This window comes from Ambystoma mexicanum, chromosome 8 (genome assembly GCF_040938575.1).
Source record: "Ambystoma mexicanum isolate Mex_15411 chromosome 8, UKY_AmexF1_1, whole genome shotgun sequence".
NCBI classification, from domain to species: Eukaryota; Metazoa; Chordata; class Amphibia; order Caudata; family Ambystomatidae; genus Ambystoma; species Ambystoma mexicanum.
The window spans coordinates 1,724,351,264-1,724,374,611 of NC_090929.1; positions in this window are offsets into that span (position 1 = coordinate 1,724,351,264).

The following is a 23,348-nucleotide window of genomic DNA, read 5'->3' on the forward strand; positions in this document are numbered from 1 at the left end:
GGAAAACAATAGTGAGAATTGCTCATGAAGGCTGCATTAGGAAAACATTAGTGAGCATTACTCACGAAAGCTGCATCAGGAAAACAATAGTGAGCATTGCTCATGACGGCTCCATCAGTAAAACAATTGTGAGCATTAATCATGAAGGCTGCATCAGGAAAACAAAAGTGAGCATTGCTCATGAAGCATCCATCAGGAAAACAATAGTGAGCATTGCTCATGGAGGCTTCATCAGGAAAACAATAGTGAGAATTGCTCATGAAGGATCCATCAGGAAAACAATAGTGAGCATTGCTCATGATGGCTCCATCAGGAAAACAATAGTGAGCATTGCTCATGAAGGCGCATCAGGAAAACAATAGTAAGCATTGCTCATGAAGGCCCCATCAGGATAACAATAGTGAGCATTGCTCATGAAGGCCTCATCAGGAAAACAATAGTGAGCATTGCTCATGAAGGCCCCATCAGGAAAACAATACTGAGCATTGCTCATGAAGGCCGCATCAGGAAAACAATAGTGAGCATTGCTCATGAAGGCCACATCAGGAAAATAATAGTGAGCATTGCTAACGAAGGCTGCATCACGAAAACAATAGTGAGCATTTCTCAGGAAGGCCCCATCAGGAAAACAATAGTGAGCATTGCTCATAAAGGCTCCATCAGGAACACAATAGTGAGCATTGCTCATGAAGGCTGCATCAGGAAAACAATAGTGTAACGCTCACCTGATTCCCGTAGAGGCGCCGGTCTTGACTGGGCGTATACCGTATCTTCAAAGGTGATGTGTAACACACGGCTGGCTCTTTGGGCTGGACCTCTGTGCATTGTATGTCTGGCTCGAAGGGTAAGATGTCTGCAGATAGAAAATGTGGGATTAATGAACTGGGTTATTGAATGTCTCTCTCTTCTTCCCTTTCTCTTCTCCTGTAGAACCCCAAAGGTTAACGCTCTCACCTTAGGTAAGTGAACGCCGTGCTCTCCCTCTGCCTCGAGGCAGGGTGCTGTAACCAGTTTCTTCACTGGATAAGGGGAGCAGGCCTCTTGACTTCAGAGGACTGCTGTCCGTCGTTTACTGCACGAACGGTAAGTTTCGAGTAATTCTAATGTCTTTAAAGTCTTTAGTAATGATGTCTCTTGTTTTGCAGGGTTCCGGCGATGGCGGATGGCGGGCTGAAGTGAGTTGAAGATGGAGCCCGTGTGAGGAATAGAAGCGCCTGGAAGCACGTAAGTAAGCGCTTGTTGCCTGCTTCACGATGCGCTCTAACTGTCTTTTTATTTTGCAGGTACAAGTTCGGGGCGGCTGCAGGGTGCCGGAATACCCACTGGGTTAGATGTGGAAAGGAGTAATGGCACGTGAGTATTAAAGTTCCCCAATGTCTTTAAACGCACCTTGTTTTGTCTTTCAGATGCGGGATGCAGCGCCGAAGGCCTCAGGAGCGTGCGAAGAGTTGGTAAGCTTTTGCCTTTCAGATGCCGGAATGCAGTGTGAAGACCTCCGGAGCGCACGAAGAGTAGGTAAGCCTTTGTCTTTCAGATGCCGGAATGCAGCGCGAGGCGTTGGTGACAGCCGATGGACCAGGTAAGTGAAGAGCTGTCACTGAAGACCGTAATGCTAACCTGTTCTTTCTTGTCTTTATAGGTGTTGCTGAAGACTGGATTCAGAATGGTAAGCCTTTTTCCTTAGGCCCTGGATCAGATGCAGAAGACACGATGAGCGTTCTGCTGCTGAGGATGCAGAATAACGCAAAGCAAGATTCATCCATCGGGTGTGGTTTAAATAGCCTCCAGTAGTGCTTAGGTGTCTCCTTCCACAGCCACGCCTAGGTAAGAAAAGAGTTCCTGCTTTCCAGAAGAGTTCCAGTGTTCTGAATCTAGGGAGTGGCTCCTGCCCCACCCAACAGGAAAAGTAGTTCCAAACAGAAGAGGATCAGAGACTCAACTGGCAGGCAAGTAAGCAGCATGGTCTGCTGCAGGTAAGTCCACCCAAGCATTATGAGCCCGGCGCTTCCAGCGCTGGGACTGGGCATATTTATGAGCCTGGTGCCACTGGCGCCAGGACTGGGTCCAAAAGGTCCCAATTGGGACTGGTTGGCACTCGGAACCTGGGTTATGGATCTGCTTCCAAGGGAGTTGGGAAAACCCTGACCTTTTGGAAGCAGAGATCATAACAGTACCCCCCCTCAAGGCCCTTCCCAAACCGGGCTTCTCCGGGGGTTTTGGCTTGTCAGGAAATGTTCGGTGAAATCTTTTGATTAGGCGAGGAGCGTGGACATATTCAGCAGGTTCCCAGGATCTCTCTTGGGGGCCGTAGCCTTTCCAGTCAATTAGGTAGAATAGTTTAGATTTGGAGATCTTGGAGTCCAGAATGCTTTTGACTTCAAACTCGAGTTCTCCATCAACTAGGATAGGTTTTGGAGATTTGGTTAGTCGGGTTTGAGGTTGCACGGGTTTTAATAGAGAGACGTGGAAGACCGGATGTATCTTCATGTGCGGGGGCAAGTCCAACTTGACCGCTACTGGGTTTACTATGGTAGTGATGGAATAGGGACCAAGGTATCTTGGGTTGAATGTGCGTGGCCCTTTTAGAGGTAGATATTTGGTGGATAACCAGACTTGATCCCCTACTTGATATTGAGGGGCTTCCTTCCGATGTTGATCTGCTCCTTTCTTGTATTGTTCTTTAGCCCTTTGAAGGTGAGAAACAGCTTCCTTAAAGGCTTGGGTGATTGTTGAATGCAGGTGGTCTACTGCTGGAGTTCCAAGATCTTGGAGGGGATCCAACTCCGAGGTTCGAGGGTGACTGCCGTACAAAAGAAAAAACGGGGTTTTCCCAGTTCCCGAATGGACAGAGTTATTGTAGGCATATTCGGCTATCCAAAGGATGTCTTTCCAAGTTTTTTCAGTTTGTTGCAGCATGCAGCGTAAATACTGTTCCAGAGTTTGGTTGGTCCTCTCGGTTTGTCCGTCGGTCTGAGGGTGGTGACTGGTCGATAGTCTCACATCAATTTGAGCCGACCGACAGCAACTTTGCCAAAAATGAGAAATAAATTGACTACCTCGATCCGAAATTAGAACCGAAGGAAAACCGTGCAGTCGGACGATGTTTTCGAGAAATTCTCGGGCCAGAGTTGCTGCTGTTGGCAAGCCTTTGAGCGGAATGAAATGCGCCATCTTGGAGAATAAGTCCACGATTACTAGAATCGTATTGTATCCGGAGCATGGAGGTAGATCGGTGATGAAGTCCATAGAAAGCGTATGCCAAGGGCGAGGTGGGATGTCAATAGGGCGTAAGAGGCCTGCTGGTCTTTACTTTTGACTCTTGTTTTGGGCGCATACTCCACAGGACTTTATAAAGTCTCTGATATCTTTTTTCCAAGACGGCCACGAGAAGTAGCGCTTGATCTTTTCTGAGGTCTTGGCCATACCGGGATGTCCTTCCATTAAAGAATCGTGATAACAAGAGATTACTTTTTTCTGTAAATCTGTGCTGGGTAGGTATAATCGTTCTTGGAAATACAATAAGTTGTCCTTTACTGCAAAGTCCTTTCCCTGCAGATGCCAATTCTGTATGTCTGCTGGAGTTACAAGTTGCCTGGCTTTATCCTTAACTTCCTCTATGGATTCTGTGGCGATTACACCCAGAATTCTTTGTTCGGGAATGATTGGTACAGGTTTAGGGTTGATCAAGTGTTCTTCCACTCCCATCCGAGAAAGGGCATCAGCTTTACCGTTTTTTGTACCAGGTCGATAGGTAATTATGAAGTCAAACTCGGCAAAGAATAATGCCCAACAGAGTTGTCTAGAGGATTGGGCTTTTGCGGTTTTCAAATATTGCAGGTTTCGGTGATCCGTAATCACAGTAACGGTGTGTCGGGCCCCCAGCAGATAATGCTGCCAAGCCTTAAAGGCAGACTTGATAGCCAGAAGTTCGTTGTCAGTAATCGTGTAATTGATTTCAGGAGGCGAGAATTTGCGGGACCAAAATGCCACGGGATGCAACTGATTGGTTACCGGGTCCTTTTGTGATAGAACTGCCCCCATGGCAAGGCTTGAAGCATCAGTTTCCACGATGTAGGGGAGTTCGGGGCGAGGGTGTTTTAAGATTGGTGCAGAGATAAATTTAGTCTTCAAATCCTGGAAAGCTTGTTCCGCCTCGGTAGACCATTCAAAACGTTTGTTTTTCTTTAACAAGGCAGTGATGGGCTGGACTATTCGAGAGAATTCAGGGATAAACCTGCGGTAAAAGTTAGCGAAGCCTAACATGCTTTGCACACCTTTTACGGAGGATGGTGATGGCCATTTGAGAACTGCATCGACCTTCTTTGAATCCATACGCACTCCGCCAGGTGATAATATGAATCCCAAGAATTCAACTTCAGTCACGTTGAAAACACATTTTTCCAACTTAGCGAAAAGTTTGTGTTGACGCAATCTTTCGAGGACCATTTTCACGTGTTTCCGATGTTCAGATTCGGATGAAGAATAAACGAGGATGTCGTCAATGTAAACAACAACACACACATCTATGAGCTCTCTGAGGACATCGTTCATAAAATATTGAAAGGCGGCCGGGGCATTACAAAGTCCGAAGGGCATGACCTGATATTCAAATAGCCCATACTTGGTGCGGAAGGCCGTCTTCCATTCATCGCCCTCTTTTCTCGTACCAAGTGGTAAGCTCCTCTAAGATCCAGCTTTATATATATGCATGCTTTTCTGACTTGGTCCAGGAGTTCAGGGATCAAAGGTAACGGATATCTATTCTTAACGGTGATCTGGTTCAGGGAGCGATAATCTATACAAGTTCTAAGGTCTCCTTCCTTTTTTGGAACGAAGAACAAAGCTGAAGAAGCAGGGGACTTGGAAGGACGAATAAACCCATTTGCCAGGTATTGATCCAGGTATTGTCAAAGGTGAAGGTTCTCAGGCTCGGTGAGGGCATAAATTCTACTACAAGGAGGAGTAGATCCAGGTATCAGGTCGATCTGGCAGTCATGAGACCTATGAGGAGGTAGAGAGTTAGCCTGATCCTTCCGGAAAACATCTTGGTATTCTAGGTATTCGGGAGGTAACTGGGGAGTCTCTGAAGAAATTGCTGCCAGTGCAACACCAGGTGGAGGGTGACAAGTAGAGACACATTCTGGAAACTGGACCGTTCTTGCTCGCCAATCGATCAGAGGATTGTGTTTCTCTAACCAAGGTATTCCTAGAATAATCTGAAACTGAGGGGCCTTGATCACATCGAACACGATCTTCTCATGGTGTCCATCTTGACTTACTAGCGTCACTTCTTGAGTGGTATGCGTTACTGGCCCGGAGGCTATCTCCGTACCATCCACCGTAGTAATGACGTCCTTTACAGCCTTGGGACAAAGAGTTAGATTCATCCTCAAAACCATTTCATGATCCACATAATTGCCGATGGCACTGCTGTCGACGTAAGCTTCAATTGCATGTAATCGATCCGGATTATCAGGGCTAATGAGGACCATAGGTATCACGAAATGCGAGGTCACGGAACTGGTTTTCACGCTCGGCAAGAGGACCTCTATTCTTGTCGGGCGAGGTTGTTTCCCTGCTCAGAGTTTGTAACTTTGGTAACTGCAGCTCCTACTGCCTTCTTGGCAGGTTTCACCGGACAGTCTCGAAGAAAGTGCCCTGAGTTTCCGCAATAGAGGCATAATTGCAACTGTTTTCTCCTTTCCCGCTCCTTTTGTGTTAGAGGACCTTTCAGACCCCCTATTTGCATGGGTTCCCCGGAATCTACTCCTTTGGAAGGAGTTGGCGGTTTGGAAAATACTCGAGCATCAAACTTGGAACGATCGGCCTTCCTGTTCTGCAGTCTGTGATCTATTTGAACGACTAAGTCTATATAGTCCGAACAATCTTGTGGGGGATTCACTACTTGGGCTAACACATCTTTGAGCTCTCCGCGTAGACCTCTATAAAACAGCGTAATCCTTTTGTCCTCAGGCCAGTGAGTTTCCACTATCAGTCTGTTGAAAGACGCAATATAAGCCAAAAGGTCTTGATTACCTTGTCGCAACGAAAGAAGCTCATTGTCCAAGGCCTGCCCCTGTGAATGTCTTGCGAACAGTTTTTCCATACTGAGCTGAAAAGCTTGAAAATCATGGAGGACCGGATCATCTTGATTTACTAGAGGGATCGACCAGTCTGCCGCATTGCCACTAAGGTACGAAAGCACGAAAGCTACTTTAGCTTGATCAGTTGGAAAGGCTGCTGGCCGGCATAAGAAATGCAACCCGCACTGATTGATAAATACTGCAAACCTCTTTGGGTCACCAGAAAATCGTTCGGGCGGAGCCAGAGGTACATTCCCAGGTAGGTTGATCTGCACTGGATTCATAGAGGATGTAGAAGGAAGATTTCCCCCAGATGCGGGTAACGAGGTCTGTCCGGCTTGTGACTGTAGCAATTGTCTAGCGAGATCATCTGTTCGCTCCTTGGAAATAATCAGTTCCCTTCTTAGAGCGTTCGTTTCCAGACGGGCTGCAGGCACTTCTGCCCTTAGTTCCCCAAGTAACTGGGCTAGCTGGTCGGTATCTGAGGTTTCCAGAGCGCCTGGACGGGAGTTTTGTGGTAGGCTTTGCGTTCTGTAACGCTCACCTGATTCCCGTAGAGGCGCCGGTCTTGACTGGGCGTATACCATATCTTCAAAGGTGATGTGTAACACACGGCTGGCTCTTTGGGCTGGACCTCTGTGCACTGTATGTCTGGCTCGAAGGGTAAGATGTCTGCAGATAGAAAATGTGGGATTAATGAACTGGGTTATTGAATGTCTCTCTCTTCTTCCCTTTCTCTTCTCCTGTAGAACCCCAAAGGTTAACGCTCTCACCTTAGGTAAGTGAACGCCGTGCTCTCCATCTGCCTCGAGGCAGGGTGCTGTAACCAGTTTCTTCACTGGATAAGGGGAGAAAGCCTCTTGACTTCAGAGGACTGCTGTCCGTCGTTTACTGCACGAACGGTAAGTTTCGAGTAATTCTAATTTCTTTAAAGTCTTTAGTAATGATGTCTCTTGTTTTGCAGGGTTCCGGTGATGGCGGATGGCGGGCTGAAGTGAGTTGAAGATGGAGCCCGTGTGATGAATAGAAGCGCCTGGAAGCACGTAAGTAAGCGCTTGTTGCCTGCTTCACGATGCGCTCTAACTGTCTTTTTATTTTGCAGGTACAAGTTCGGGGCGGCTGCAGGGTGCCGGAATACCCACTGGGTTAGATGTGGAAAGGAGTAATGGCACGTGAGTATTAAAGTTCCCCAATGTCTTTAAACGCACCTTGTTTTGTCTTTCAGATGCGGGATGCAGCGCCGAAGGCCTCCGGAGCGTGCAAAGAGTTGGTAAGCTTTTGCCTTTTAGATGCCGGAATGCAGTGTGAAGACCTCCGGAGCGCACGAAGAGTAGGTAAGCCTTTGTCTTTCAGATGCCGGAATGCAGCACGAGGCGTTGGTGACAGCCGATGGACCAGGTAAGTGAAGAGCTGTCACTGAAGACCGTAATGCTAACCTGTTCTTTCTTGTCTTTATAGGTGTTGCTGAAGACTGGATTCAGAATGGTAAGCCTTTTTCCTTAGGCCCTGAATCAGATGCAGAAGACACGATGAGCGTTCTGCTGCTGAGGATGCAGAATAACGCAAAGCAAGATTCATCCATCGGGTGTGGTTTAAATAGCCTCCAGTAGTGCTTAGGTGTCTCCTTCCACAGCCACGCCTAGGTAAGAAAAGAGTTCCTGCTTTCCAGAAGAGTTCCAGTGTTCTGAATCTAGGGAGTGGCTCCTGCCCCACCCAACAGGAAAAGTAGTTCCAAACAGAAGAGGATCAGAGACTCAACTGGCAGGCAAGTAAGCAGCATGGTCTGCTGCAGGTAAGTCCACCCAAGCATTATGAGCCCGGCGTTTCCGGCGCTGGGACTGGGCATATTTATGAGCCTGGTGCCACTGGCGCCAGGACTGGGTCCAAAAGGTCCCAATTGGGACTGGTTGGCACTCGGAACCTGAGTTATGGATCTGCTTCCAAGGGAGTTGGGAAAACCCTGACCTTTTGGAAGCAGAGATCATGACAAATAGTGAGAATTTTTAATGAAGGCCCAATCAGGAAAACAATAGTGAGCTTTGCTCATGAAGGCCTCATCAGGAAAACAATAGTGAGAATTGCTCATGAAGGCCGCATCAGGAAAACAATAGTGAGCATTGCTCATGAAGGCCACATTAGGAAAACAATAGTGAGCATTGCTAACGAAGGCTGCATCAGGAAAACAATAGTGAGCATTTCTCATGAAGGCCCCATCAGGAAAACAATAGTGAGCATTGCTCATGAAGGCTCCATCAGGAAAACAATAGTGAGCATTGCGCATGAAGGCTCCATCAGGAAACCAATAGTGAGCATTGCTCATGAAGGCCTCATCAGGAAAACAATAGTGAGAATTGCTCACGAAGGCCGCATCAGGAAAACAGTAGTGAGCATTGCTCATGACAGCGCCATCAGGAAAACAATAGTGAGCATTACTCACGAAGGCTGCATCAGGAAAACAATAGTGAGCTTTGTTCATGAAGGCCCCATCAGGAAAACAATAGTGAGCATTGCTCATGAAGGCTGCATTAGGAAAACAATAGTGAGCGTTACTCACGAAAGCTGCATCAGGAAAACAATAGTGAGCATTGCTCATGACGGCCCCATCAGGAAAACAATTGTGAGCATTAATCATGAAGGCTGCATCAGGAAAACAAAAGTGAGCATTGTTCATGAAGGCTCCATCAGGAAAACAATAGTGAGCATTGCTCATGACGGCTCCATCAGGAAAACTATAGTGCGCATTGCTCATGAAGGCAACATCAGGAAAACAATAGTGAGCATTGCTCATGAAGGCCCCATCAGGAAAACAATAGTGAACATTGCTCATGACGGCTCCATCAGGAAAACAATAGTCAGCATTACTCATGAAGGCCGCATCAGGAAACCAATAGTGAGAATTGCTCATGACGGCTCCATCAGGAAAACAATAGGGAGCATTACTCACAAAGGCTGCATCAGGAAAACAATAGTGAGAATTTTTAATGAAGGCCCAATCAGGAAAACAATAGTGAGCATTGCTCATAAAGGCTCCATCAGGAAAACAATAGTGAGCTTTGCTCATGAAGGCCTCATCAGGAAAACAATAGTGAGAATTGCTCATGAAGGCTGCATTAGGAAAACAATAATGAGCATTACTCATGAAAGCTGCATCAGGAAAACAAGTGAGCATTGCTCATGAGGGCTCCATCAGGAAAACAATTGTGAACATTACTCATGAAGGCTGCATCAGGAAAACAAAAGTGAGCATTGTTCATGAAGGCTCCATCAGGAAACCAATAGTGAGCATTGCTCATGAAGGCCCCATCAGGAAAACAATAGTGAGCATTGCTCATGACGGCCCCATCATGAAAACAATAGTGAGCATTGCTTATGAAGGCCGCATCAGGAAAACAAAAGTGAACATTACTCATGAAGGCGCATCAGGAAAACAATAGTGAGCATTGCTCATGAAAGCCTCATCAGGAAAACAATAGTGAGCATTGCTCAGGAAGGCCCTATCAGGAAAACAATACTGAGCATTGCTCATGAAGGCCGCATCAGGAAAACAATAGTGAGCACTGCTCATGAAGGCCACATTAGGAAAACAATAGTGAGCATTGCTAATGAAGGCTGCATCAGGAAAACAATAGTGAGCATTTCTCATGAAGACCCCATCAGGAAAACAATAGTGAGCATTGCTCATGATGGTGCCATCAGGAAACAATAATGAGCATTACTCACGAAGGCCCCATCAGGAAAACAATACTGAGAATTGCTCATGAAGGACACATTAGGAAAACAATAGTGAGCATTGCTAACGAAGGCTGCATCAGGAAAACAATAGTGAGCATTTCTCATGAAGGCCCCATCACGAAAACAATAGTGAGCATTGCTCATGAAGGCTCCATCAGGAAAACAATAGTGAGCATTGCGCATGAAGGTTCCATCAGGAAACCAATAGTGAGCATTGCTCATGAAGGCCTCATCAGGAAAACAATAGTGAGCATTGCTCATGACGGCGCCATCCAGAAAACAATAGTGAGCATTAATCACGAAGGCTGCATCAGGAAAACAATAGTGAGCATTGCTCATGAAGGCCTCATCAGGAAAACAATAGTGAGAATTGCTCACGAAGGCCACATCAGGAAAACAATAGTGAGCATTGCTCATGACAGCGCCATCAGGAAAACAATAGTGAGCATTACTCACGAAGGCTGCATCAGGAAAACAATAGTGAGCTTTGTTCATGAAGGCCCCATCAGGAAAACAATAGTGAGCATTGTTCATGAAGGCTCCATTAGGAAAACAATAGTGAGCTTTGCTCATGAAGGCCTCATCAGGAAAACAATAGTGAGAATTGCTCATGAAGGCTGCATTAGGAAACCAATAGTGAGCGTTACTCACGAAAGATGCATCAGGAAAACAATAGTGAGCATTGCTCATGACGGCCCCATCAGGAAAACAATTGTGAGCATTAATCATGAAGGCTGCATCAGGAAAACAAAAGTGAGCATTGTTCATGAAGGCTCCATCAGGAAAACAATAGTGAGCATTGCTCATGACGGCTCCATCAGGAAAACAATAGTGCGCATTGCTCATGAAGGCCACATCAGGAAAACAATAGTGAGCATTGCTCATGAAGGCCCCATCAGGAAAACAATAGTGAACATTGCTCATGACGGCTCCATCAGGAAAACAATAGTGAGCATTACTCACGAAGGCCGCATCAGGAAAACGATAGTGAGAATTGCTCATGACGGCTCCATTGTCATGATCTCTGCTTCCAAAGGGTCAGGAGTTACCAAACTCCCTTGGAAGCAGACCCATAACCCCGGTTCCGGGTGCAGGCCAGTCCCAATTGGGACCTTTTGGACCCTGTCCTGGCGCCAGTGGCACCAGGCTCATAAATATGCCAAGTCCCAGCGCTGGAAGCGCCGGGCTCATAATGCTTGGGTGGACTTACCTGCAGCAGACCATGCTGCTTACTTACCTGCCAGTTGAGCCCCTGATCCTCTTCTGTTTGGGACTACTTTTCCTGTTGGGTGGGGCAGGAGCCACTCCCTAGGTTCAGAACACTGGAACTCTTCTGGAAAGCAGGAACTCTTTTCTTACCTAGGCGAGGCCGTGGAAGGAGACACCTAAGCACTACAGGAGGCTATTTAAACCACATCCGATGGATGAATCTTGCTTTGCGTTATTCTGCATTCTCTGCAGCAGAACGCTCACCGTGTCTTCTGATCCTGTGCCTAATGGAACAAAGGCTTACCATCCTGGAATCCAGTCTTCAGCAGCACCTATAAAGACAAAGAAAGAACAGGTTAGCACTACGGTCTTCAGTGGCAGCGCATCTCTTACCTGGTCCAGCGGCTGTCACCAACGCCTCGCGCTGCATTCCGGCATCTGAAAGACAAAGGCTTACCGACTCTTCGCACGCTCTGGAGGTCTTCGCGCTGCATTCCGGCATCTGAAAGACAAAAGCTTACCGGCTCTTCGCACGCTCCGGAGGCCTTCAACGCTGCATCCCACATCTGAAAGACAAAAGAAGGTGCGTTTAGAGACATTGGGCAACTTTACTACTCACGTGCCATCACTCCTTCCCACGCCGAAATCAGCGGGTACCCCAGCACCCTTCAGCTTCTCTAAAGCTCCGAACTTGTACCTGCAAGGTAAAAGAGACAGTTAGTGCGCATCGTGAAGCAGGCAACAAGCGCTCACTTACGTGCTTCCAAGCGCTTCTATTCCTCACGCGGGTTCGATCCTCAACTCTCTTCAGCCCGCCATCCGCCATCGCCTGAACCCTGCAAAACAAGAGGTATCATTACAAAAGAACTTTACATAAGTCAAAAGCCATACTCACGTGCTCCTCGGCACCGCTCCACAGCATCCACGCCTTACGCACTTAAAGACTTTTAAGACATTTGAAGTGCCCAGAACTTACCGTTCGTGCAGTAAATGACGGACAGCAGTCCTCTGAGGTCAAGAGGCCTGCACCCTTATCCAGTGAAGAAACTGGTTACGGCACCCTGCCCCCGAGGCAGATGGAGAGCTCGGCGTTCACCTACCTAAGGTGAGATCGTTAACCTTTGGGGTCCTACAGGAGAAGAGAAAGGGAAGAGGAGAGAGGCACCCAATAACCCCAGTTCATTAATCCCATATTTTCTATCTGCAGACATCTTACTCTCTGAGTCAGACACACAGTGCACAGAGGTCCAGCCCGAGGAACCAACCGTGTGTTACACATCACCTTTGAAGACACGGCATTCACCTAGTCAAGCCCGGCGCCTCTGCGGGAATCAGGTGAGCGTTACAGAATGCAAAGCCCACCGCAAAACTCCCACCGAGGCGCTATGGAAACCTCGGATACCGACCAGCTAGCCCAGTTACTTGGGGAACTAAGAGCAGAAGTGCATGCAGCCCGCCAGGAAACGAATGCTCTAAGAAGGGAACTGATTATTTCCAAGGAGCGAACAGATGATCTCGCTAGACAATTGCTACAGTCACAAGCCGGACAAACTCAGTTGCCCGCATCAGGGGCAAATCATCCTTCAACATCCTCTACGAACCCAGTGCAGATCAACCTACCCGGGAATGTGCCTCTGGCTCCGCCCGAACGATTTTCTGGTGACCCAAAGAGGTTTGCAGTATTCATTAATCAGTGCCGCTTGCACTTCTTATGCCGGCCAGCAGCCTTCCCAACAGATCAAGCTAAGGTAGCTTTCGTGCTTTCGTACCTCAGTGGCAGTGCGGCAGATTGGTCGATCCCTCTAGTTAATCAGGATGATCCGGTTCTCCATGATTTTCAAGCTTTTCAGCTCAGCATGGAAATACTGTTCGCAAGACATTCACTGGGGCAGGCCTTGGACAATGAGCTCCTTTCATTACGACAGGGTAATCAAGACCTTTTGGCTTATATTGCGTCTTTCAACAGACTGATAGTGGAAACCCAATGGCCTGAGGACAAAAGGATTACGCTGTTTTATAGAGGTCTACGTGGAGAGCTCAAAGATGTGTTAGCCCAAGTAGTGAATCCCCCGCAAGACTGCTCGGACTATATTGACTTAGTCGTTCAAATAGATCACAGACTACAGAACAGGAAGGCCGATCGTTCCAAGTTTGATGCTCGAGTGTTTTCCAAACCACCAACTCCTACCAAAGGAGCAGACTCCAGGGAACCCATGCAAATAGGGGGCCTGAAAGGACCACTAACCCAAAAGGAGCGGGAAAGGAGAAAACAGCTGCAATTATGCCTCTATTTCGGAAACTCGCGGCACTTTCTTCGAGACTGTCCGGTGAAACCAGCCAAGAAGGCAGTAGGAGCTGCAGTTACCAGGGTCACAAACTCTGAGCAGGGAAATGACCTCGCCCGACAAGAATAGAGGTCCTCTTGCCGAGCGTTAAAACCAGTTCCGTGACCTCGAATTTCGTGATACCTATGGTCCTCATTAGCCCTGAACGTCCGGATCGATTACATGCGATTGAAGCTTACGTCGACAGCGGTGCCATCGGCAATTATGTGGATCATGAAATGGTATTGAGGATGAATCTGACTCTTTGTCCAAAGGCTGTAAAGGACGTCATTACTACGGTGGATGGTACGGAGATAGCTTCCGGACCAGTAACGCATACCACCCAAGAAGTGACGTTAGTAAGTCAAGATGGACACTATGAGAAGATCGTGTTCGATGTGATCAAGGCCCCTCAGTTCCAGATTATTCTAGGAATTCCTTGGTTAGAGAAGCACAATCCTCAGATCGATTGGCGAGCAAGAACGGTTCAGTTTCCAGAATGTGTCTCCATTTGTTACCCTCGACCTGATGTTGCACTGGCAGCAATTTCTTCGGAGGTTCCTCAGTTACCTCCCGAATACCTAGAATTCCAAGATGTCTTCCGGAAGGATCAAGCTAACTCTCTACCTCCTCATAGGTCTTATGACTGTCAGATAGACCTGATACCTGGATCTACCCCTCCTTGTAGTAGAATTTATGCCCTCACCGAGCCTGAGAATCTTCACCTCCGACAGTACCTGGATCAATACCTAGCGAATGGGTTTATCCGTCCTTCCAAGTCCCCTGCTTCCTCAGCTTTGTTCTTCGTTCCAAAAAAAGAAGGGGACCTTAGAACTTGTATAGATTATCACGCCCTGAACCAGATCACCGTTAAGAATAGATATCCGTTACCTTTGATCCCTGAACTCATGGACCAAGTCAGAAAAGCATGCATATATACAAAGCTGGATCTTAGAGGAGCCTACCACTTGGTACGAGTAAAAGAGGCCGATGAATGGAAGACGGCCTTCCGCACCAAGTATGGGCTATTTGAATATCAGGTCATGCCCTTCGGACTTTGCAATGCCCCGGCCGCCTTTCAATATTTTATGAACGACGTCCTCAGAGAGCTCATAGATGTGTGTGTCGTTGTCTATATTGACGACATCCTCGTTTATTCTTCATCGGAAACTGAACATCGGAAACACGTGAAAATGGTCCTCGAGAGGTTGCGTCAACACAAACTTTTCGCTAAGTTGGAAAAATGTGTTTTCAACGTGACTAAAGTTGAATTCTTGGGATTCATATTATCACCTAGCGGAGTGCGTATGGATTCAAAGAAGGTCGATGCAATTCTCAAGTGGCCTTCGCCATCCTCCGTAAAAGGTGTTCAAAGCATGTGAGGCTTCGCTAACTTTTACCGCAGGTTTATCCCCGAATTCTCTCGAATAGTCCAGCCCATCACCGCCCTGTTAAAGAAAAACAAACGTTTTGAATGGTCTACCGAGGCGGAACAAGCTTTCCAGAATTTGAAGACTAAATTTATCTCTGCACCGATCCTAAAACATCCTCGCCCAGAACTCCCCTACATTGTTGAAACTGATGCTTCGAGTCTTGCCATGGGAGCAGTTTTATCACAAAAGGACCCAGTAACCAATCAGTTGCATCCCGTGGCATTTTGGTCCCGCAAATTCTCGCCTCCTGAAATCAATTACACTATTACTGATAAGGAACTTCTGGCTATCAAGTCCGCCTTTAAGGCTTGGCGGCATTATCTTCTGGGGGCCCGACACACCGTTACTGTGATCACAGATCACCGTAACCTGCAATATTTGAAAACCGCGAAAGCTCAATCCTCTAGGCAACTCCGTTGGGCACTATTCTTTGCCGAGTTTGACTTCATAATTACCTACCGACCTGGTACGAAAAACGGTAAAGCTGACGCCCTTTCTCGGATGGGAGTGGAAGAACACTTGATCAATCCTAAACCTGTACCTATCATTCCCGAACAAAGAATTCTGGGTGTAGTCGCCACACAATCCATTGAAGAAGTTAAGGATAAAGCCAGGCAACTGGTAACTCCAGCAGACATACAGAATTGGCATCTGCAGGGAAAGGACTTTACGGTGAAGGACAATCTATTGTATTTCCAAGGACGGTTATACCTGCCCAGCACAGATTTACAGAAAAAGGTAATCTCCTGTTATCACGATTCTTTAATGGAAGGACATCCCGGTATGGCCAAAACCTCAGAAAAGATCAAGCGCTACTTCTGGTGGCCGTCTTGGAAAAAAGATATCAGAGACTTTATAACGTCCTGTGGAGTATGCGCCCAAAACAAGAGTCAAAAGGAAAAACCAGCCGGCCTCTTACGCCCTATTGACATCCCACCTCGCCCTTGGCATACGCTTTCTATGGACTTCATCACCATTCTACCTCCATGCTCCGGATACAATACGATCTTAGTAATCGTGGACCTATTCTCCAAGATGGCGCACTTCATTCCACTCAAAGGCTTACCATCAGCAGCAACTCTGGCCCGAGAATTTCTCGAAAACATCGTCCGACTGCACGGTTTTCCTTCGGTTCTAATTTCGGATCAAGGAAGTCAATTTATTTCTCATTTTTGGCGAAGTTGCTGTCGGTCGGCTCAAATTGAGGTGAGACTTTCGACCAGCCACCACCCCCAAACCGACGGACAAACCGAGAGGACCAATCAAACTCTGGAACAGTATTTACGCTGCATGCTGCAACAAACTGAAAAAACTTGGAAAGATATCCTTTGGATAGCTGAATATGCCTACAAAAACTCTGTCCACTCGGGAACCGGGAAGACCCCGTTCTTTCTTTTATACGGTAATCACCCTCGAACCTCGGATTTGGATCCACTCCAAGATCTTGGAACTCCAGCAGTAGACCACCTGCATTCTACAATCACCCAAGCCTTTAAGGAAGCCGTTTCTCACCTTCAAAGGGCTAAAGAACAATACAAGAAAGGAGCAGACCAACATCGGAAGGAAGCCCCCCAATATCAAGTAGGAGATCAAGTCTGGTTATCCACCAAATATCTACCTCTAAAAGGACCACGCACATTCAACCCAAGATACCTTGGTCCCTATTCAATCACTACCATAGTAAATCCGGTAGCGGTCAAGTTGGACTTGCCCCCTCACATGAAGATACACCCGGTCTTCCACGTCTCTCTACTAAAACCCGTGCAACCTAAAACCCGACTAATTAAATCTCCAAAACCTATCCTAGTTGATGGAGAATTCGAGTTTGAAGTCAAAAGTATCCTGGATTGTAAGGTTTCCAAATCTAAACTATTTTACCTGATTGACTGGAAAGGTTACGGCCCCCAAGAAAGGTCCTGGGAACCTGCAGAATATGTCCACGCGCCTCGTCTGATCAAAAGATTTCATCAAACATTTCCTAACAAGCCCAAACCCCCGGAGAAGCCTGGTTTGGGAGGGGCCTTGAGGGGGGGTGCTGTCATGATCTCTGCTTCCAAAGGGTCAGGATTTACCCAACTCCCTTGGAAGCAGACCCATAACCCCGGTTCCGGGTGCCGGCCTGTCCCAATTGGGACCTTTTGGACCCTGTCCTGGCGCCAGTGGCACCAGGCTCATAAATATGCCCAGTCCCAGCACTGGAAGCGCCGGGCTCATAATGCTTGGGTGGACTTACCTGCAGCAGACAATGCTGCTTACTTACCTGCCAGTTGAGCCCCTGATCCTCTTCTGTTTGGGACTACTTTTCCTGTTGGGTGGGGCAGGAGCCACTCCCTAGGTTCAGAACACTGGAACTCTTCTGGAAAGCAGGAACTCTTTTCTAACCTAGGCGAGGCCGTGGAAGGAGACACCTAAGCACTACAGGAGGCTATTTAAACCACACCCGATGGATGAATCTTGCTTTGCGTTATTCTGCATTCTCTGCAGCAGAACGCTCACCGTGTCTTCTGATCCTGTGCCTAAGGGAACAAAGGCTTACCATTCTGGAATCCAGTCTTCAGCAGCACCTATAAAGACAAAGAAAGAACAGGTTAGCACTACGGTCTTCAGTGGCAGCGCATCTCTTACCTGGTCCAGCGGCTGTCACCAACGCCTCGCACTGCATTCCGGCATCTGAAAGACAAAGGTTTACCGACTCTACGCATGCTCCGGAGGTCTTCGCGCTGCATTCTGGCATCTGAAAGACAAAAGCTTACCGGCTCTTCGCACGCTCCGGAGGCCTTCAACGCTGCATCCCGCATCTGAAAGACAAAAGAAGGTGCGTTTAGAGACATTGGGCAACTTTATTACTCACGTGCCATCACTCCTTCCCACGTCGAAATCAGCGGGTACCCCAGCACCCTTCAGCTTCTCTAAAGCTCCGAACTTGTACCTGCAAGGTAAAAGAGACAGTTAGTGTGCATCGTGAAGCAGACAACAAGCGCTCACTTACGTGCTTCCAAGCGCTTCTATTCCTCACGCGGGTTCGATCCTCAACTCTCTTCAGCCCGCCATCCGCCATCGCCGGAACCCTGCAAAACAAGAGGTATCATTACAAAAGAACTTTACATAAGTCAAAAGCCATACTCACGTGCTCCTCGGTACCGCTCCACAGCAGCCACGCCTTACGCACTTAAAGACTTTTAAGACATTTGAAGTGCCCAGAACTTTCCGTTCGTGCAGTAAACGACGGACAGCAGGTCCTCTGAGGTCAAGAGGCCTGCACCCTTATCCAGTGAAGAAACTGGTTACGGCACCCTGCCCCCGAGGCAGATGGAGAGCTCGGCGTTCACCTACCTAAGGTGAGATCGTTAACCTTTGGGGTCCTACAGGAGAAGAGAAAGGGAAGAGGAGAGAGGCACCCAATAACCCCAGTTCATTAATCCCATATTTTCTATCTGCAGACATCTTACTCTCCGAGTCAGACACACAGTGCACAGAGGTCCAGCCCGAGGAACCAACCGTGTGTTACACATCACCTTTGAAGACACGGCATTCACCCAGTCAAGACCGGCGCCTCTGCGGGAATCAGGTGAGCGTTACATCCATCAGGAAAACAATAGTGAGCATTACTCACAAAGGCTGCATCAGGAAAACAATAGTGAGAATTTTTAATGAAGGCCCAATCAGGAAAACAATAGTGAGCATTGCTCATGAAGGCTCCATCAGGAAAACAATAGTGAGCTTTGCTCATGAAGGCCTCATCAGGAAAACAATAGTGAGAATTGCTCATGAAGGCCGCTTCAGGAAAACAATAGTGAGCATTGCTCATGAAGGCCACATTAGGAAAACAATAGTGAGCATTGCTAATGAAGGCTGCATCAGGAAAACAATAGTGAGCATTTCTCATGAAGGCCCCATCAGGAAAACAATAGTGAGCATTGCTCATGAAGGCTCCATCAGGAAAACAATAGTGAGCATTGCGCATGAAGGCCTCATCAGGAAAACAATAGTGAGCATTGCTCATGACGGCACCATCCAGAAAACAATAGTGAGCATTAATCACGAAGGCTGCATCAGGAAAACAATAGTGAGCATTGCTCATGAAGGCCTCATCAGGAAAACAATAGTGAGAATTGCTCACAAAGGCCGCATCAGGAAAACAATAGTGAGCATTACTCACGAAGGCTGCATCAGGAAAACAATAGTGAGCATTGCTCATGACGGCCCCATCAGGAAAACAATTGTGAGCATTAATCATTAAGGCTGCATCAGGAAAACAAAAGTGAGCATTGTTCATGAAGGCTCCATCAGGAAAACAATAGTGAGCATTGCTCATGACGGCTCCATCAGGAAAACTATAGTGCGCATTGCTCATGAAGGCCCCATCAGGATAACAATAGAGAGCATTGCTCATGAAGGCCTCATCAGGAAAACAATAGTGAGCATTGCTCATGAAGGCCCCATCAGGAAAACAATACTGAGCATTGCTCATGAAGGCTGCATCAGGAAAACAATAGTGAGCATTGCTCATGAAGGCCACATTAGGAAAACAATAGTGAGCATTGCTAACGAAGGCTGCATCAGGAAAACAATAGTGAGCATTTCTCATGAAGGCCCCATCAGGAAAACAATAGTGAGCATTGCTCATGAAGGCTCCATCAGGAAAACAATAGTGAGCATTGCGCATGAAGGCTCCATCAGGAAACCAATAATGAGCATTGCTCATGAAGGCCTCATCAGGAAAACAATAGTGAGCATTGCTCATGAAGGCTCCATCAGGAAAACAATAGTGAGCATTGCGCATGAAGGCTCCATCAGGAAACCAATAGTGAGCATTGCTCATGAAGGCCTCATCAGGAAAACAATAGTGAGCATTGCTTATGAAGGCCGCATCAGGAAAACAAAAGTGAACATTACTCATGAAGGCTGCATCAGGAAAACAATAGTGAGAATTGCTCATGAAGGATAAATCAGGAAAACAATAGTGAGCATTGCTCATGATGGCTCCATCAGGAAAACAATAGTGAGCATTGCTAATGAAGGCGCATCAGGAAAACAATAGTGAGCATTGCTCATGAAGGCCCCATAAGGATAACAATAGTGAGCATTGCTCATGAAGGCCTCATCAGGAAAAAAAAAATGAGCATTGCTCATGCTCATGAAGGCCCCATCAGGAAAACAATACTGAGCATTGCTCATGAAGGCCACATCAGGAAAACAATAGTGAGCATTGCTAACAAAGGCTGCATCACGAAAACAATAGTGAGCATTTCTCATGAAGGCTCCATCAGGAAAACTGTAGTGAGCATTGCTCATGAAGGCGCATCAGGAAAATAATAGTGAGCATTGCTCATGAAGGCCCCATCAGGATAACAATAGTGAGCATTGCTCATGAAGGCCTCATCAGGAAAACAATAGTGAGCATTGCTCATGAAGGCCCCATCAGAAAGACAATACTGAGCATTTCTCATGAAGGCCGCATCAGGAAAACAGCAGTGAGCATTGCTCATGAAGGCCTCATCAGGAAAACAATAGTGAGAATTGCACATGAAGGCTGCATCAGGAAAACAATAATGAGCATTACTCACGAAGGCCGCATCAGGAAAACAATAGTGAGAATTGCTCATAATGGCTCCATCAGGAAAACAATAATGAGCATTACTCACGAAGGCCGCATCAGGAAAACAATAGTGAGAATTGCTCATAATGGCTCCATCAGGAAAACAATAGTGAGCATTACTCACGAAGGCTGCATCAGGAAAACAATAGTGAGAATTGCTCATGAAGGATCCATCAGGAAAACAATAGTGAGCATTGCTCATGTTGGCTCCATCAGGAAAACAATAGTGAGCATTGCTTATGAAGGACACATTAGCAAAACAATAGTGAGCATTGTTAACGAAGGCTGCATCAGGAAAACAATAGTGAGCATTTCTCATGAAGGCCCCATCAGGAAAACAATAGTGAGCATTGCTCATGAAGGCTCCATCAGGAAAACAATAGTGAGCATTGCGCATGAAGGCTCCATCAGGAAACCAATAGTGAGCATTGCTCATGAAGGCCTCATCAGGAAAACAATAGTGAGCATTGCTCATGACGGCGCCATCCAGAAAACAAAAGTGAGCATTAATCACGAAGGCTGTATCAGGAAAACAATAGTGAGCATTGCTCACGAAGGCCGCATCAGGAAAACAATAGTGAGCATTGCTCATGACAGCGCCATCAGGAAAACAATAGTGAGCATTACTCATGAAGGCTGCATCAGGAAAACAATAGTCAGCTTTGTTCATGAAGGCCCCATCAGGAAAACAATAGTGAGCATTGCTCATGAAGGCTGCATTAGGAAAACAATAGTGAGCGTTACTCACGAAAGCTGCATCAGGAAAACAATAGTGAGCATTGCTCATGACGGCCCCATCAGGAAAACTATAGTGCGCATTGCTCATGAAGGCCACATCAGGAAAACAATAGTGAGCATTGCTCATGACGGCTCCATCAGGAAAACAATAGTGAGCATTACTCATGAAGGCCGCATCTGTAAAACAATAGTGAGAATTGCTCATGACAGCTCCATCAGGAAAACAATAGTGAGCATTTCTCACAAAGGCTGCATCAGGAAAACTATAGTGAGAATTTTTAATGAAGGCCCCATCAGGAAAACAATAGTGAGCATTGCTCATGAAGGCTCCATCAGGAAAACAATAGTGAGCTTTGCTCATGAAGGCCTCATCAGGAAAACAATAGTGCGAATTGCTCATGAAGGCTGCATTAGGAAAACAATGATGAACATTACTCACGAAAGCTGCATCAGGAAAACAATAGTGAGCATTGCTCATGAGGGCTCCATGAGGAAAACAATTGTGAGCATTACTCATGAAGGCTGCATCAGGAAAACAAAAGTGAGCATTGTTCATGAAGGCTCCATCAGGAAACCAATAGTGAGCATTGCTCATGAAGGCCCCATCAGGAAAACAATAGTGAGCATTGCTCATGACGGCCCCACCATGAAAACAATAGTGAGCATTGCTTATGAAGGCCGCATCAGGAAAACAAAAGTGAACATTACTCATGAAGGCGCATCAGGAAAACAATAGTGAGCATTGCTCATGAAGGCCTCATCAGGAAAACAATAGTGAACATTGCTCAGGAAGGCCCCATCAGGAAAACAATACTCAGCATTGCTCATGAAGGCCGCATCAGGAAAACAATAGTGAGCAGTGCTCATGAAGGCCACATCAGGAAAACAATAGTGAGCATTGCTAATGAAGGCTGCATCAGGAAAACAATAGTGAGCATTTCTCATGAAGACCCCATCAGGAAAACAATAGTGAGCATTGCTCATGAAGGCCGCTTCTGACACCGCCTACACCTGCAAATTGATAAGAGCAGGTAAACCCTTCCTGTCCAACAATAGCTGCATCACACTGGCGAGAGCGCTCGTGTTATCAAAGTTGGACTATTGCAACTCGCTCTATATTGGTGCCAACAAGGAAGTTATCAAAAGAATTCAAATCTTACAGAATAACGCGCTTAGAGCAGCATTAGGCATTCCCAGGAGAACCCACATCACCGAACTCAGAAGGGCCAACAACTGGCTTTCTACTCAGGAGAAAATCCAGCTAAAAGTGGCCTCGCTTGTTTACAAATGCCTAAACAATGCCGCACCATGCTACCTCTCTGCGAGATTCACGAGAACTAAACCAACAAGACTCACCAGATCCGTTAACTCTAACAACATATCAACACCCAGATTTAAATTGTCCAGAGTCGGTGGCTGTAGCTTCCAGGTTAAAGCAGCTCAACTTTGGAACTCCCTGCCACCCGCCCTGCAGACAAACCAACCTTACTTCACCTTCCGACACAACCTTAAAAGGTGGATTAAAGACGCAGATAAATAACAGACTACCATCTTGCCCGGACTTATCCTGCGTCTCTCTCCACTTCTGCATTTTGCACACGCCTACTACCTAGCAGTTACTGCCTGCTTAAGTAGAACTGTAAATACGTGCACCAGCATTCCTGCCAGTTGTGTATATTGTGTATATTGTGTATTTATATTCTTTGTATATTTCTTGTTTCTTTCTGCCATGTGTTTTTCCTGTAACTAAGCTGTAAGTTGTCTTATAAAATGCGCCCGGTGACCCCTGGGTCTGGTGCGCAATACAAGTAATAAAAACAAACAAACAAACAAACAAAACAAACATGAAGGCTCCATCAGGAAAATAATAGTGAGCATTGCGCATGAAGGCTCCATCAGGAAAACAATAGTGAGCATTGCTCATGAAGGCCTCATCAGGAAAACAATAGTGAGCATTGCTCATGACGGCGCCATCCGGAAAACAATAGTGAGCATTAATCACGAGGCTGCATCCGGAAAACAATAGTGAGCATTGCTCATGAAGGCCTCCTCAGGAAAACAACAGTGAGAATTGCTCACGAAGGTCACATCAGGAAAACAATAGTGAGCATTGCTCATGACGGTGCCATCAGGAAAACAATAGTGAGTATTACTAACGAAGGCTGCATCAGGAAAACAATAGTGAGCTTTGTTCATGAAGGCCCCATCAGGAAAACAATAATGAGCTTTG